The sequence below is a fragment of the Triturus cristatus genome, chromosome 1_1, assembly GCF_964204655.1.
Source record: "Triturus cristatus chromosome 1_1, aTriCri1.1, whole genome shotgun sequence".
In the NCBI taxonomy this organism is placed as follows: Eukaryota; Metazoa; Chordata; class Amphibia; order Caudata; family Salamandridae; genus Triturus; species Triturus cristatus.
Window position 1 is genome coordinate 944,405,739 of NC_140579.1, and position 17,738 is coordinate 944,423,476.

General features: G+C 44.1%; 1 long non-coding RNA gene across 1 annotated transcript in view; it reads left to right on the forward strand.

Annotated features, from left to right (window-relative positions):
• LOC146871336 (uncharacterized) overlaps positions 1-17,280 on the forward strand; it is an 80,615-nt gene extending 63,335 nt beyond the window's left edge. The window contains exon 3 of the long non-coding RNA XR_014959544.1: positions 16,107-17,280. This is a non-coding gene — a long non-coding RNA (uncharacterized LOC146871336). The remainder of the gene's footprint in view (positions 1-16,106) is intronic.
• Positions 17,281-17,738: the final 458 nt, after the last annotated feature.

A 17,738-nucleotide genomic window follows, 5' to 3' on the forward strand; every position in this document is an offset into this window, starting at 1 on the left:
TGTAGGCCCAGCGATTCTAGAGGCCTTAGGCCTTTTCCCTTTTCTGTTCGTGGTACTTATACCACTATTTTAGTATATGGTTTGAGTGGCCACCAGGGCCTATCCATATAAAGTGCAACTTCTGTGTATTCTGTGATAATCTTGTTTGACGATTTGTGCTCCTGTGCTCATAAAGAGACTAGGGGTTACTTTGATAAATAAATACATATATATTTTGAATATATATCTGTGTGGTGTCCTTTCATTGGTATAAAAGGGGGTTGCATTTGGTAAAACAGCTGGCTTAACACGCTTCACGAGTTTAGCCTCAAAGACTGCTTAGCCTACGCTACCACTAGGGCAGCTAGTCCGAAAAGGTTGACTTACAACCACACCATAAGGGTTGCTTGGCATGGTACAAGGTGATCACTTTAACTAGTGAGCATCATATACCAGGCCAACTTCTCACACCTGTCCTCTGTTTGTCAAACACAGGCATAACCGGACCTATTGTTACAGGCACCGTAACAGCTTCTAGATTCTTCGTTAACTCCCTAATCTTCTCTGTCAACTCTGTTGTAGTTCTGGCTAATTGTCTGGCATTCTCATCAAGGTAATGATCACTTCTTACCTCAGGTGTCTCATTTTCTGTCTCACTAACACACACTGTATCTCTTATCGGAGAAACAACTGGTGTACTTTTATCCGGTTCTGGTCTATATGGAGGTGGTCTCTTGTAAATCATGTCATTCAAGACCTCATCCTCATACTCATTAACTCCATATTTTCTCATTTCTGACTCAGGAACCCTTTCTGCTCCTCCTTCAACTGTTCTCATCGGATATAATCCCTCTGACATACTAACATCTCGCCACCTTTTCATTCGATCATGATGAGTCTCACGATCATGTCTCCTCCCAAACATGTACCTATAGTACCCTCCAGATCTCTGTTTTTCTCTCTCATGTACTTCCTCTTCCCATTCCACTAAAGCCTCGAACTGTGTAGGTCTCGGTTTCGGGTCTAGACATAACATCTTTTCCCATAAATTTCTCAACACGGCTAGATTAAATGAACCATGTTCTGGAAATGCTAGAACACCATCTTCTTTAGTATACCTAACCCAATTCTCCAACCATATACAGGTATGAAACCCATGTCTTGCAGCCATGAAGGATGCAGGTGTTTTCGGTGGAGGTAACAACTCACCCTCTCTTGTTTTAACATCTTTATCCTTGCTAAACCACTTTTTAATTTTACCAAAAAATGTTTTCTTCTTTTTCTCTTCTTGATAATACATTTTAGCGTTTACCAAAAAAAAAACTCTCTACTCTTTCCGTATTATAAATATACAATACGAATTTTCAACCAATTACAGCGCGATTCACACTAACGCACCAATCCTGGAACGTCTACGTCACTAAATAGCCCTTCCAATCCTTGCGCGGCTCACACTAACGCACCAATCCTAGCGCGAGCACTATTCTAATCTACCATCCAATCAGAGCGCAGTCTTTCTGACGTCAACAGTCGCTGCAGTCGCTTGTCTCCTGTCTTCTGTCACTCGTCTACCCCTCCTTTACAAAATCTTTTCAGTAGACTTCGTGTCAAAATTTCTACAAATCTATTAGTTACAACATAAAAACATCTCCATTGTCTGCTTCGCTAACCACAAAATAGTAAAAGAGAATCTATTTCACAAGAAATCTCTCATTGACACAGTAGCACTTCCTCTACTCTGCCCTTCTAACATACATTCATCAACTGTTTCCTCTAGGACTTGTCCAAAGAGTCTTACAATCAACTAAATGTACAAACATTCACGCACATTCATACAAGAAAATATAGTACATGCACACAGAATCCTGCTTCCCGAGAACAGTGCACAATCTGTCCCACTACAGAATTATAACATACATCAACTAAGCAAGCTTTCTTTGCCCAGTTCTTCAAACAAGCTCAGAAAATACCTATTACTCCTCCCGCGATAAGCTTTAACGGAAATCCTTACGGATCCCTGGGACTTAAGACCAAAGTTTCACAGATAACCTTCACTATCATACACACTCCTTATATACCAGAAATATATTCTAATAGTAACATACGACGATGTCACTGATTCCGAACCCAGACAATGTGAATTTTCCTGCATACATACAGGACCAACAATCCCGTTTTTCCCGAGAGCAGCATATACTTCCCTCTGCCCTACTACGGAACTGCTACCAGCTTCCAAGTTCCAGAAGCACTACATATAACTCAACATTACGACTCCAACATATAGTATTAGTACATATACCAACATGAACCAATAATCAATAATCAATAAACTAATGTACAAGCAATCTTATCAGATCAAGACAATCATCAAAAACCATCCTCTGCTACCAGGAAATTGATAGAGATCAGGGTGTGTATAATATTCCCACTACCACGGATAGAGTAATCTCACAGTTACACGCACATGCATACATCATACGCTAGGGCCCATTTCACTACACTAACATACGCTCAAATACTCTACCAGCAATAAACCTGTGGAAAGAAAAACTCCTAATCACCCTGCATCTATATCGAGGTCGATAAGACCTGGTTCTTGTGACTGTCCTTAAACATAATCTATACAACATATACAGCAATGATCAAAAATGTAAACCCAATAATTGACAAGAAAGAATATCCAACACCATGTTTAAAATTATATTGCTTTATCTAAAATTAGTCAAAGGAAATCAATCAGAGTAAATCATTTTCTCATAGTTACCTATTCTAGCTAAATGTCAGAACGGGTCAGGACAAGTCTCTCGGTAAATGTCTCTCAAGACGAAGTCCCTTCAGCATCGATCCTCAGCAGCGCAGATTCGGTACGCGGCAAAGGCAAAATGGCAAGTGGCAAAAAAACCCTCTCTAGGCTAACATTACTTATAGTGTCTTAAACAATGGAAAGATACATTGGAAACATAGAAAAAACTGTAATGTCCGCCGGACCTGCTGAGCAGAGCGAGAAGGAAAGGATGTAACATCGCTACATTTGAAAATCTCCGCTCAGGAAAAGTTCACATAATAAAGACTACGGAACAGGAACCAAGAAATAAACATGTATCTTATTAGTTCTACTTCTCCTCGGCAATCGAGCCACAGTTCAGAGTTTTTCTCTAAGGCTCCTTTGTTTCCCAAGGCTGCCAAGGACATTTTCATTTCACTTGGAGATCTCCCAAAACTGCTGCTGTCCTCATGGAAAGTTTTCAAACAAGCAAGCAAGGACCATGGTCAGTTAGCTTCAGGACCATTTCCAGCAGGGGTCTCCCTCGTCACAGTTTTCATATTATAAATCACAGCCAGGCTTACAAATCGGCCATCTTTTCTAGGCCATCATAGGCCTCAATAGACCATCTTAATTAAAAGAAACAAAAACAACGTTACCACAGCATAGTGATTAAACAGTGTTAACCCCACTAATACCCTTATGTGTATGCATCTATCTAGCACTTGCAACATAGAAAAGCATTAATTCGGAAAGCATTTTGTGCTCAAAATAAACAGCACATAGCAACGTTTAAACATGAAAACACGCACGTTATTTTTAAACAGCACATTTATGCGCACCCACGTGTAACTCTCTCTTGTTAGGACAAACGGATTGATTAATATAAACGCACTTGCACAAGACAAATAATTAATTGCTAGTAATTAATAAAATTAATATGACAAATAGACATGCCAGAGCTTCAAAAGCCACTGAATTTTCAAACTGAAAACTCTGCTCCAGCACCATCATTGCTTGTATTGATACTGGAGTTATTTTCACTTGGGTATTTGCACAGACCAACTTGTCTTTAATGTTGTTATTCCTTTTAAGAGCAAATACTGTTGTTTTTTAAAATTCCTCGAGGCCCTTCACAGTATGCAGTTTCTTTTGATTATTTTTTTTACTTCATAGGTAATCCCCGAATAGGTGGTGATGCAGATCAGAGGCATTTCTTTTGTCTTTTCTTTAGATATCAGGAGAGTTTATCTGGGGGTATACCACGCTCGCTACATTGCCCTCTTCACAAGTTTTCTTGGATAATTTCTTTTGACCAGTTTCGCTAGAAGGATCTTGGCGTTGTCGAAGTAGTCTTCCTTTTTAGTGCAATTTCGCCTAAGTCTTAAAAATTGGCTATACTGTAAATTTTCTCGTAAATTACGTTGGTGGAAGCTGGAGAAGTGCAGGAACGTGTTCCTGTCAGTTTGCTTCCTATAAAGAGTTGTGTATATACTTCCCTCTTCATGTTTCACCAAGAGATCTAGAAAGTTGATCTCGTCTTTGCTTGAATTAAGCGATAACTGAATGTCCGGATTCAGCTGGTTCAACCAATCTTGGAATTCTTGTCGCTCTTCTGGTGTACCTCTTCAAAGCTTGAACATGCCTTCTATGTTTCAACGCCAGATCTTTATGTGTCCATCGTACGGTTTGTTGTCATATACCCATCTTTCCTCGTACAAGACAATGAACATCACAGCCATTTCTGGGGTCAAGGGACATCCCATTGCGGTCCCTTTTGTTTGTAGGAATTGTTCTTCGTTGAGTTTAAAAAAATTGTATTTTAGACATACTTCCGCCATCTCTACAAGGTATGTTATCGATACATTGTGTGGTCTGGTCCGTTTTTCCAAGAAGTAATGGAGAGCTTCCAGTCCAGCTTCCTATGGGATGTTAGTGTATAAGCTGACTATATCTCATATCACCAATATTTCTGCTTCTGGATAGAAAGAGTGACCTTCCAGGATCGTGATCGCTTGCATTGTATGCTTCAAAAAACTCGCTGTTGCCTCGACCAGTGGTTTAAGAAAGGTGTATATATTTGGCTGGTCTCTCTAGAATGAAATTGACTCCTGAGATTATAGGTCTCCCAGGTGGGTTGGCTGTGTCCTTATGAATCTTGGGAAGGACATAGATTAATGGCGTTCTTGGATTATCATTAAACAGATATTTAGCTTCTTTTTTAGATATCCAACCTTATCCTTCTCCTGTCATGATTAGTTTAGTCAATTTATTTTGTATCAGTTTGGTCCAATCCTCTTCCATTTTTCTGTAATGTTCTTTGTTAGAAAGTTAGAGGGCGATTCTGCTTCATATTTCTCTCTCTCCATGATGACAATTGCCCTGCCTTTGTCTGCCGGCTTTATTATGATTTCCTCAGCATTTCAAGGGCTTTCTTTTCATTTTTAGTCATGTTCCACTTGATGTGTTGCTTACCATCCAGGACATCTAGATCTTGCATAACGTTTTTTTCAAAAATGAAGAGTTCCATCGGTGTGCTTGAAGTTGGAGGAACAAATATAGACTGTTCTTTGAGGCTTGAATAATTCCTTTCAGATATGTATGGTTTAGCGGCAAAGAATGATTTCAAGCGCATTTTTCGAAGGAGTTTAATAATTTCCAGTTCGATTTGGCTCATATCTGGTTTACATGATGGTATAAAGGATAAACCTTTATTCAATACCTGGATTTCATCCGTTGATAAAATGTAATTCGTTAAGTTGTAGATGGGGCTGGAATCCTTCCTTACCATCTGTAGACATTTCTCCTCGTTGCTATTTCTCCCTGATATAAATTGGGGTTGTGATTGTACCATTGTCTTACTCTGTTTCTCCCTTGTGGGCGTCCGTTGCCTCTGTCTAAAAAAGGTTCTGGGCCTTGGTAGAATTGTATTTGCTGGTTCCCCCTTGTGCTTGTAGATGGCTTGGCGTCGCTTGAGCTGTTGGAGTAAGATGATGCATCCGAAAAGGTGGTAAATTGTCTTTCACTCCTGCCACCATACGTTCTCAATATTCTTGTATTGGCTGGTTGTTTATAGTATTCCTTGTCCAGATATGGGTAAGCCCTTTTCTCTGTGAAATTGACAATATCTTTTTGCAATTTGGCTCTTTTGAAAACCTCTGTGGTTTTCTTAAAGGTTGTATTCTATTTTTCCAACTTAGCTAGTTGTGCCTGGGTGTTCTCAATTGCCTTGGTATTTAGAAAAGCTGCCTCCAACATCAGATCTTCAGCCGAATTCAAAAGCAGCCTATCTTAGGCTAAGGATTTTTCCACTCAAAGGCCACACTTGGGGACATCATCCTCATTTAGCAGGGTCCCAAATTGCCTGCAGTCATCCTCTATATAGAACACGGGCATTTGAGGGCGTTCAAGGGCTTTTTCAGTTTATTTTCACTTTGAAAATAGAAGAGAAAAGCGGCTACTCTTTTTGGCACTAGCGGTGCCCCAAAATTTCAAATCTTTTCCCTCGTAACCTCCCACCAACCCCTTTTGCTCAAGTAGGGGCAATAGAAAAAAAGTAACAGTAAGGCCTGGCCTTCCCTCTGTGGATTATCGCCCCATAAGGAGGACAAATAAATTGAACGCCAAACTCTACAGACGCTGCCAATCAATGCACTGGTGCCTATTTGCATGCCATGATTATTCTCTATGACCCATCCAACCAATTGCCACAGGTACCCTCGCCCTACCCATTCATCTGCTCCACTGCCCCCCTTTATTTAGCAAATGTTAGTGCTCTCAGATTTCCTAGTGGGAATCTCTATACTGTCTGTTTGCAATTAATAATTCCCAAGGGTCCCTATGACATGCCGCACGGAGGGGAGGAGAGGCAGTAAAATCTTGGGTAACCCCGCCTGCAAAAATACTCCCACATGCTCCTTGTTGTACTTTTCAATACCATAACCGCAGTCGGATTTTATGGTGCCCCCTTGTGTTTGGTAATTTAAACTGTCACAAGCCTGTTCCCTCTTATCCCCCTGTTGCCACTATCCTTTTTGGGGTGCACCCCATAAGGAGGGAGGGGAGCAATAAAATCTAAGTTTAGCCCCACAAAATTTCCCAGAAGCCATGTCATTCTGTGCCCCATCACCCTTCATAGTACACCCCCAAACCCCTTTTAATGCTGCTCCCCCAAATGTGATTGCCCCCAAAATCTGAGAGTGTAAGAGGGATGCAGTAAAAAATAAGTGGGGTTCCCCACCATATCTCCCGATCTCTGTAATCACCCCATCTGTGTACTGAGCAACCACTACATGAGAGCCCACCTTTGCCCCCACTCTGCTCACTCCTCTCTTCCCCTGACTTGCTGAGTGCCCCGGCCCCTTCTCCATCTATGACCCCTTCTTAGTCATTTGGGCACCAATCACCACCCTTGCTCTCCCCTACACCTTTCCCCCTTCACTCTGTATCCACCCACCCAATCTGCCTAGGCTTTTCCTACACCCCTCCTCACTCAACACATGCTACCCCTTTTCACCTGTCACTGTTGCCGACCCTTGCTCTCATCACACCATTTTAATTACCAACCACTCTGCATTGCCCCATTCTCCAGGGGTGGCGTCACTCTTACTCTACACACACACACACACGTCTTACCATCCTTGTGGGGACTATGCGCGAACACCTGCCTTGTGGGGACTAATCTTTCCCAATGTTTTAAAAAACATACCAATAACTGAAAAATGTTAAGCAGAAATTCATAATGCTGGATCCTGCTTCAAATTTGCAAATATGTTTAATCGCGTGCACAAAACCGTCTTTGTGGGAACTTGAACGCGTGTTACCATTTTTGTGGGGACTTGCTCTATAATTGTCATTTGCTATTGAATACAGTAATGGGCACATGGCTAAATGTTTATTTTATCCGCAAGATATGCAAATAACATCATAATCTTTTCATAATTCAATAGCTTCATGTATTCTACGGGTACACAATAGATGAGCAGTGTTAATAAATTGCCAGAAATTAACATATATCATTATTACAGAAGGGAATTTAAAAGTGTATGTAACTCTTTGCTTAGTGCCCCAAGTCTTAAGAGATAAGTGGGAGTGGGAGTAACACACAATTTGCTCTAGTGTCATTACACAAAGTTACAGCAAAATTACGCAAACTTTTGCTGAATTACGCAAGCATATCCCAGCATTTAGCACTTTTATCAGAGTGCAAAATGCACCCTTGCATCCAAACAGACCTGAGTATGCATTTTGCGCTAAGTCAATAGCTAAGAAAGTAGCTCTAAATACAACAGAACCCAAACAGCAGCAGTAGGCAGCCACTTGTGCTCACCATATTTGCTATTCCAGTGCTCCTGCAGCAGGATTTCTGTGCCAAATTACTCATAAAAACTCGAATGGGCAGAATAATGTGAACTTACTGCAATTACTACTCTGCGTAGTGAAAATTTCACCCAAGTCTAGAGATCAGGGATTAATATATGGATAAATTAAATGATGGAATTTTCAATGTTGTCTAGTAGTGTGATTATTTTCATTTATTTCAAAGTAGCTAATAGACCATGTCTCCCTAGCAATTACATGTAATGTTAATGTTTGCATAGGAATGGTGTGTGATGATACACACAGAGTTCATATGTGATCATAGAAATATAGACTCTTCAGAGACACTGTCTACCATGATGAAAAGTCCCACACATTGGTAGCATGCGAAGATAATGATGTTCAAGTACCACAAAGAAAGTTTATGATTATATGAATGTGCAAGTCCTAACAAAAATGGAGTATGAAAGTAATCTTGTTGAAGTCCCCACAAAGATACCGAGTGATTATAGTGATATTCAAGTCCCCATAGAGATAGCATGTAGTTATTGGGCTGTTTAAGTTCCCACAGCGATAGTGTGTGATTACTAGGATGTTCAGATCCCCACAGAGATAGTGTGTGGTTACTGGGCTAAAGTTTGGTTATTAGGATGTTCAAGACCTCATAGAGATGGTGTGTGAAGGTAGGCATGTTCATATCTCCTCAAAGATAGTGTGTGAAGATCATGTTCAAATAGTTACACAGACAGTGTGTGAAGATAATGATGCTCAAGTCTTTGCATTGATAGTGTGTAAAGATAAATGTATTCAAGTCCCCACAAAGATAGTGTGTTATTATAGAGATGTTCATGTGCCCACAGAGATACTGTATGATTAGTGGGATGTTCAAGTCCCCACAGTGATAGTGTGCGGTTACTTGGATGTTCAAGTCCCCACAGAGATAGTGTGTTATTATAGGGATGATCAAGTCCCCATAGAGATAGTGGGTGATTATTAGGATGTTCAAGTCCAAACAGAGATAGTTTATGATTATGGAGATGTTCAAGATCACACAGAGATAGTGTGTGAAGGTAAGCATGTTCAAATCCCCATAAAGATAGTTTATGAAGATAACTTCTCCACACATATTAGTCTTGATTTACAAAGGTAAATTTAGACTTGTTTTTAGTTTTATATAGTGCAGACTCGACCTGTAGGTATCAGAGTACATGAGCACCAGTTACGTTACAGATGGACACATTCATCTTTTGGTAGGCACGGGGAGATTAAGTGATTTGCCCAGAATTACAGGATGTTGAGTGTCCCTGCTGACACTCAAACCCGGTTCCTCAGCTTCGAGGTTGACCACTCTAGCCGTTGGTTGTAAGTTAAACCAAAAGTCTAACTTTACTACTTTTCAGTATTCACAAATGTAAGTTACGAGTACAGAGTTTCCGCACTCAAGGCGGAGTTTCCACACTTGGGTAGAATCTCCACACTCTTGGCAGAATCTCTGCACTCGGAGCAGAGATGTAGAACTCTGCCAGGAGTGCGTAAACTCCACAGTCGTAAAGATGCTGCTCGTGATTTACCATTTTGGATACCAAAAAGTAGTAAAGTTACACTTTTGATCTAAAATATAGACCAAAAGTCTAACTTTTCCTTTGTGAATCGAGCCCATAGTGTGTGAAGATAATGATGCTCAGGCATGTTTAAGCCTACGCATAGTGTGTGATTTTAGTGGTTTTCAAGTCCTTTCTGACATAGTATGTGCAGATTATCATGGGCAAGTACATACATTGATAGCAAGCAAAGATAATGATATTAAAATCTCCACAAAAATAATGTATGATTACAGACATTTTCAAGCCTCCACATACTGTGTGATTATAGTGGTGATGAAGTGTTTACCAACATAGTGAGTGGAGATTATAATGCTCTTGTCCATACAGCGATTGTGTGTCAAGATAATGACATTCAAGTCCCCACAGAGATAGTGTGTGAATTTAGGCATGTTTAACCCCTTCGCTGCAGTGGGAATTCCGCCGCAGCGCTGGTGGGTGCGGGGGGGGCAGCGCGGTGGCGCTGTGCTCATGACGGAGCCGCTCCGTCATGAGCCACGGTTGAGCTGTGCTCATGACGGAGCGGTTCCGTCATGACTCCGCCCAGTTGCGTTGTCCCCCCGCACAGGCGGGGAAACAGCGCCGCGTGGGCGGAGCGGCCGCCAACGGTCGTGGCATGACGGAACCGCTCGGTCATGAGCACACGGCAACCGTGGCTCATGACGGAGCGGATCCGTCATGAGCGGGGAAGGGGTTAAGCCTCTGCGTATTGTGTGATTTTAGTGGAGTTCAAGTCTCTGTTGACATAGTATACAGAGATTATCATGGTCATGTCCATACAGTGAATGTCTGTAAAGATAACGGTATTCCAGTCCCCACAGAGATAATGTGTGATTATAGTGATGTTCAAGTCCCCACAGAGATAGTTTGTGGCTATTGGGATGTTCAAGAACCCACAGTAGTAATTTGTGATTACTGGAATGTTCAAGTCCCCATGCAGATAGTGTGTGGTTATTGGGATATTCAAGTCCCCACTTTGATAGTGTGTAGTTATTGGGATGTGCGATACCTCACAGAGATAGTGTGTGATTGTTGGGATGTTCAAGACCCCACATGGGCAATTTGTAGTTGCTGGGATATTCAAGTCCCCACAGAGATAGCGTGTGGTTATTGGGGTTCAATGGTGTGTGAATGTAAGCATGTTCAAGTCCCCATAAAGATAGTGTGAACATAATGTTCACTTTTCCAGACAGACTGGGTGTGAAGATAATGATACTCCAGCATGTTGAAGCCTTTGCATAGTGTGTGATGACAGTGTTTACCACATACTATGTGGAGCTTAGTATGGTTAAGGTCATACATGGATAGTGTGTAATGATATTCAAATCCCCACAAAAATAGTGTGTGATTACAGGCATGTTCAAGCCTCTGCATATTGTTGACCAAGTCCCTTCCAATGCAATGTATGGTGATTATCATGGTCAAGTCCATACAGTGATAGTGTGTAAATATCATGATATTCAAATGCTCACAGAGATAATGTGCAATTACAGGCATGTTTAAGCCTCTACCTAGTGTGTGATTATAGTGGTGTTCGAGTCGCTACCACCAAGGGGCATATTTACAAAACCCTATCGCCACAGGAACATCACTTTTTCTGATGTTCCTTTGGCGATAGGGGCTTCGCCTTATTCACAAGGTGGGGTCAAGCCACTTAATGTGGCTTAAGTCTGCCTTGTCTATAAGGCACCCTTTCACGCTATACTTAGCGTAAAAGGGGTGGGCAATGGGTGTTGTTATTAACTGTACAAAATCTCACGATGTATGCTTGTAGGGTGCGCGACCCTGCCCTGCACGTATTTCCGGGGTTGCACCGGGATTGCGCTAGTATCGCGACGTCGGCGTATTTTCAAAGTGTGATATATCATTGAAGAAATTACGAATATCGGTTTTGGTTAAAGACTTTCACTAATATAATTTAGAAAATAAGTTGTAAACAGTATATTTTAGTTTACTATTAAGGTGCCGATTCAAATCCGTTAAAAAAATTTACCGTCCGACTCGTATCCGTATTTTTTTACGTACGAATCGTACAAGTCCCGTACAAACGGCGAAGTACGATTCGTACGTGAAAAATACATCCGAATAGCGTCGGGAAAAGTGTACGAGAGGGAGCCGGACATTTTTACGTACAAATCGTAAAACAGAAGTCCGAGCGCGCAAGTACGATCCGTACCACCCGTCCGAAGCCATCAATGGACTCAATTACATGTGGCATCCCTCCCAGGGCATAGAACTCACCCTTGACACCTGTCAACTGCTCACGAGTCGGAAAATGGATGAATTCATCCAGGTGCTCCAAAATGGCTTCTAAAACATCATGCAGGACACGGCTGAACATGGTCTGGGACATGCCACCCACACCAGCTACGGTGAATTGAAACGTACCGGTGGCAAAAAAATGTAGGGCTGCCATCACCTTCATCTTGGGGGTCAGCGCAGTAGGATAACTGTGTCGTGGTTGGAGGTGTGGTGCCAGCCTGTTTGTCAGGTCCTCAATTAACTGTTGGGTGAATCTGTAACGGCGTATGCAGTCACATTCCCTCATGGCACCCAAGTCTGGCATTGGTCGGGGGAGAGGCGGTGCCCTGCAGAAATTTGGAAGGAATAACGAAGAGTGAGTACATCACAACACCAATGTCAATAAACTGAGCACATGTTCAACTGTTAATACACATCTGCGAAATACAGAGTCTGGTCTGTGCAATACATCCAGGACACGTATGCCAGCCAGATGAGACTCCTACGAAGAGCCAGCTACAACCGTTGATTGTCAAGTTCCACATTACATGCCCTGAAACAAGCTGTGGGCCAGTGTAAGTGTAATTTAACAACAAGAGAGAGAGGGAATTTTATTGGAGCCACTCTTAGTCCCCCAGGGCTGGTATAGATAAACAAAGAAAGAGTGTGTCCGTCAGAATTGGACCAGTGCTAAAGTATTTAAAAAGCACAGGGGTGAATCACTATGTTTTAGAAGAACCCTCACTCACCAGCCTAGCTGGTGACATGCTTCATCATTGGGTTCCCACCGGAGAGACCAAATGTCTCCCCGGTGTGCTACGACGCCTGATTTACAGCGGAGCTGGATTTTTTGTGTGTGAAGACAGTGCAATCCGTGATAGTGCTAGTTAAAATGTGTCACAATTTAAACCAATAGACAACTTTAATAGTGGTCAACTGGACACAGTTAAAAATAGTGTGGTGGACGTGGGAACTCTGGTGATAATTAGACCAGCTACGTCCTAGAAAAGGTGCGATATGAACAAAGTGGTCAACATGTTTCTGCTTCTCACGATACTACATGAAGCATTCTTCAGGACCTAGTGGTGGACCACCACGGCGGTATATGCTCGCTAAGGCGTACCCTGACCTGTGGGGTCCGGAACCGCTAAAACTTACGGTTATGGTAAAATAACCCTTCAGGATTTCTGAGAGCTTTCGGTTCTGTTGGAGCAAAGAAGAGGTGAAAGGGAAAACAAAACAAACAGTGATTCACAACATACATATATATTCACAGAGAACCGACCATGGACACTCAAACAAATTTGTGAATGAACTTCATGCTCACAAACGGTGAATTTCCATAAAACCTGGAACACTGGGAGTTAACGTTCGTATCAGCCCGTGCCGGTATAGTGAATTTCTCGTGGTGCTAAATAGCACTAAACAATTGTGCCAAACAGTGCTGCGCCCTAGTGGGAGGTAATTGCAACAAGGGTGGACTTTCACGTGAGGTGCACTCTAGGTACAAAAGCTTCTGGCCATCAAACTCTTAATCAGTGTTATACTCCAGCTGACTACGGGAGGCAGAATGAAATGAAATAAAACGAAATAGAAACGCTTGGCTTTGTAAATGGAGATGCGAGGCATTATCAGACTGATTGGTAAACACCCACACGGAACCACAAGGTTGGTAAATAGGTGCTTACGTGATGTTGGATTCAACGTCACTGCATGAGTCCGGGTGGGGGGCGGGACTTAACTTACGAGGTAGAGGTGAAGCGGGATTAAGCAAAGCAGGACCTCCACTTACTACACCAAAGTCACCAGCCCACAGGAAACCTATACGATCCACCTTCGGACTCGGATGTTAACGTCCGGGCCGGGAGTGGTACAGAAATAGGATGTGCTTTTCCGGTGGAGAAACGTAGCGTCATCACGCATGTCACGTGGTGCGGTGAATGCGGAAGTGGAAGACTAGACTGCTACAGTCGCCTCCCATACAAAGAGTATTACGTGGTACAGTGTAAGTGAACAGCCAGAGACATCACAGGAGTGACATACATCCACATATCTGCATTTGAAGGATGTCATCTCATACAGACAGCTGGCGGCAAGCTAGACGTACAGGGCACATGTCATTAAAAATTAGCAGCTCGCACACATTGCGATGAAGGGGTACACATGAAAAAATAAAACACAGACATGGAGACGACGCAGATATGCCCTCATGTCAAAAGAACATGTGCCCTGTCCTGTTCAGTCATTTGGGGGTCCATAATTGTTGGCACTGATGCTGAGTCTCAACATAGGAGTGTGAGGCTTAAAATGAACAGACTTGCAGCATGCATGACCGATGTTGTGGCCTCAGACATGATGTGCATGAGGGGGAGATATGCATAGTGCCGGGACGGTTGCTCCTGTTGCAGTCAGATCATTCCAGGACCATGGAGCAGTGTGCCCACTACAGTCCCATGAGACACCTTTTCCTAGGAATCATGTGTGTCATCCAACACTGTGGACATTCTCGGTGTGTTCAGCATAGGTTGGCCTCTGTGGCATTGTTCCCTGGCCTCATTTGTATTGACGTAAAGTGTGCTACATGTGTCCACTGTACAGGGTGACCCCATTTGGCTTGTGCATACTCACACTGGCCAGTGCCTGTGTGTCTATGTACAACTATCTGATGATGGTTGTTTGTCACTAATATGTGTGGTCAGCCTCACGAGGTGATGTGTACATTTAGGAGTTCTTGATGCACATTTTAGTAAACCCAGATTAAGAGGTGTAAGTTACTTGCTCTGTCTCAATCACATTGTCTCAGGTAGGGGGTGTTTGAGCGGGCAAGGCCTACATGTCCAAACCTTATGTCTCCTTGCCAGGTCTGACCTGTGTGTGATAATTGTCTGGACAGACACCCAACATGCAGTGACCCAGTCATGTTGTGCAGGGTTTAATGTTTGTGCTTTGCAGCATGTGTCAAAAGTTAAAAGACATGGTTCCTGCTCATCCATTTTTGGCAACGGTGTGTGGTCCAGATGCTACGTAGTTTGGTCTGTGTGTGCTGACATCTGTGTGGACAATCTTGGTTCCCAAGAGGGTGTCTCCTCAGTGCAGGTGCTCCTTGTTCCGACACAATTGCAGGGCCATTAGCTAATGCATTGTCCTGTGTTTGCACATGTGTGCCACTCCACATGACAGGTAGTGGGTCAGAAGTGTTGCCAAATGTGTCATGATGTTACGGATGGCCATGTGACAGGTGGCATGATTCAAGTTGTTAGTCAAGCAGTCTTGGACGTTGGCACTCACTACACTTGTCAACATGTCTCAATAGTTGATATGCATGACTTTGATGTTTTGTGGTGAATGACAATAATGTGTCTGCATGACAGATGTCTCCCGAGGAAGTGCACAAGACACCACCTTTACACTTTTCTTGGACACGCTGGCACATTAAAAACGAAGGCACAGTTTCGAAAAATATTTGTTTAGAGATTATACATATACATGTTCCCACTGTGTGGTTACATTTGGGTAAGTCCTTGGTTGTTGATGATACCAACTTACGAGTGTCAAGTCATCCAGACCACCATGGTGCCATGTATATGTACTTACTGATATCCCATTTCTTCTTTACAGTGGCTTATTTGATTTGGACTGCCAGCTCATACAATGACTGTGTAAATGTAGTTTTCTGAGCACCTCCTTGTGTGACTTCTGTTATACAGGCACATGTGTGTTCTGATCAAAAAGTGGCACATTCACACATTCCAAACACGTTGATTGTGTAAAGTGTTGTGATTCCCAAGGGTTCACAATGTATTTATTTTGGCTTTCCTAATTACTCACAGGTCTCTGAGTGTGGGGACACCTTCAGTATTGGCGTCAGTTATTTGCCCTTGGGTGCACCAATACTGTTCCTTTCACAGTGAACAAGAGGTGGCATGCCTTCATAGTCTGGCTGTGCTCAACAATTCCCAGACACCATATCCTCTGTCTAATTGGATATCGAGTTATTAGCTGTTGTGTCCTGATTTCCATTGTTTCCAAGGGGCATGATGGGTCAACCAACTGGGGAGTGCAGGGCTTACATATGTGCGGAGTATTGTAGATGTTACTCATGATGCTTTTCATGATATGCACTGTGACCTATTTTGTTTGGACTCATGTGTCATATGTATACAGGTGTCTGATTATTTCCTGTCTCTTCACCTTGCCCACAGCATCGTCGGGGGACACCGAGGGAGACACCTGCACGGACGTGGAGGAGGCATCCAGACCCGGTGCCACCAGTGCTGGCGAGTCTGGCGCAGCAAGTGGTACGGAGAGCGAGGGGAGTCAGGCGGAGGACCTGTCTAGTACCAACACCGACTACGATGCTGACGGGTCCGAGGCTGAACTCCCAGAGGGGACGGAGGCTGCTCCAACAGCTGGCAGCAGCACTACATCTATCACCGCCCCCTCCATTCCCATCACCGCCCTCCCAGTTGCTCCGGTCCCTTCTGCCCGTGTAGGGCAACAACATGTCTCCTTCGAGCCAGGCACCGCACCCCCTGCCCCTGTCTCCCCTGCTGCCCTCACTGCCGAGTCTGTGGACATTCAGGGGCAGTTGCAGGTTGGCCAGACATCGCTGCTGAGTGTCCTCCATGGCCACACCAGACTGCTGACACAGATGGTGTCGTACATGGAGGGCATGTCATCAGCGATGTCTGACCAACGGATGTTGCTGAGGTCCATGGACTCGTCACTGACGGCAGCAGTGAGTCTCCTGCAGCGCTTTGTCCCCCCCTACCCCTGCACCATCCACACTTCCCACTCCCATGCCTGTCCCAAGCACACCCAGACGTTCCCAGGCATGCACCCCACCAGACACAGGCAGCACACCAACACGGAAGGGCAAGCGCACATCTCCTGTCACGCTCACTCAGGGGGAAGAAGGCACACCCACTGGGTCTGGGGCACACAGGCAGACACGCAGCCACAGTCTGAGTCCGCATTCCTCACTCCCCAGTCCCTCCAATGTCACTCCCCTCGGCTCCCCTGCCCCACAATCTGAGAAGGACACCTACTTGGCTGTGCTGGGCCTCAGCCCCACTGGTTCACCAGCCCGCAAACGGGCAAGGCACTCCACGGGTAGGGGAGTTGAGCCCCCCCCTGTCCACCACCTCCCCCAGTAGCGCTGCAACCCATCCCTCCGACCCCCCCCCCCTCCATGGGGCCTGTGGTTTCTTCGGGTGCAGGGGAGACGCTGGCCGAGCTTGCGGAAGTGTGCAGCGCCCTGCTAACCACCACCTTTGGTGCTGCCCCACCCCCTGTGGTGGAGTCGTCCGTCCCTGCACCCACAACACCTACCCTTCCCCCTCCTGTCCCTGCGGTGCCTGGTCCTTCTCCACATGATGCCCCCCCCCCCAGTGGATGAACATGAAGTGTCTAATGTGCAGGCAAGCTAGGGGAGACGCGTGGCCATGTGTCCCCCCCCCCCCCCCCCGGACTTCGCATCTGGACTGGCCTATGGCCTTTGTAAATAGTGTTCTTTTATACGTTTTAATTTAATGCTGAATAAAGCATTTTGTTTTTCCTTTGCACACTATTGCTTTTCTGGGATTGATGTTGGTGCTGATGCTCCCTGAGTTGGGGTGGTGATAATGTGTTAGGTGTTTCTTTGAAATGTTGTAGTGTGCTGCTCAAGGGGTGGACCCTCGTATCTGCGTGCCATCACAAGGTCTCTGCAAATAATCTTTGGTCGTGTATGCTCTTTGTGTTTGGAGACATTGTCCCAAGGAGTGTTCCTTCCTCTGTGGCACCTGACATCTTCCCTGCAGGGAGTTGCACAATTGTTGTGCTGACCTGTGTCT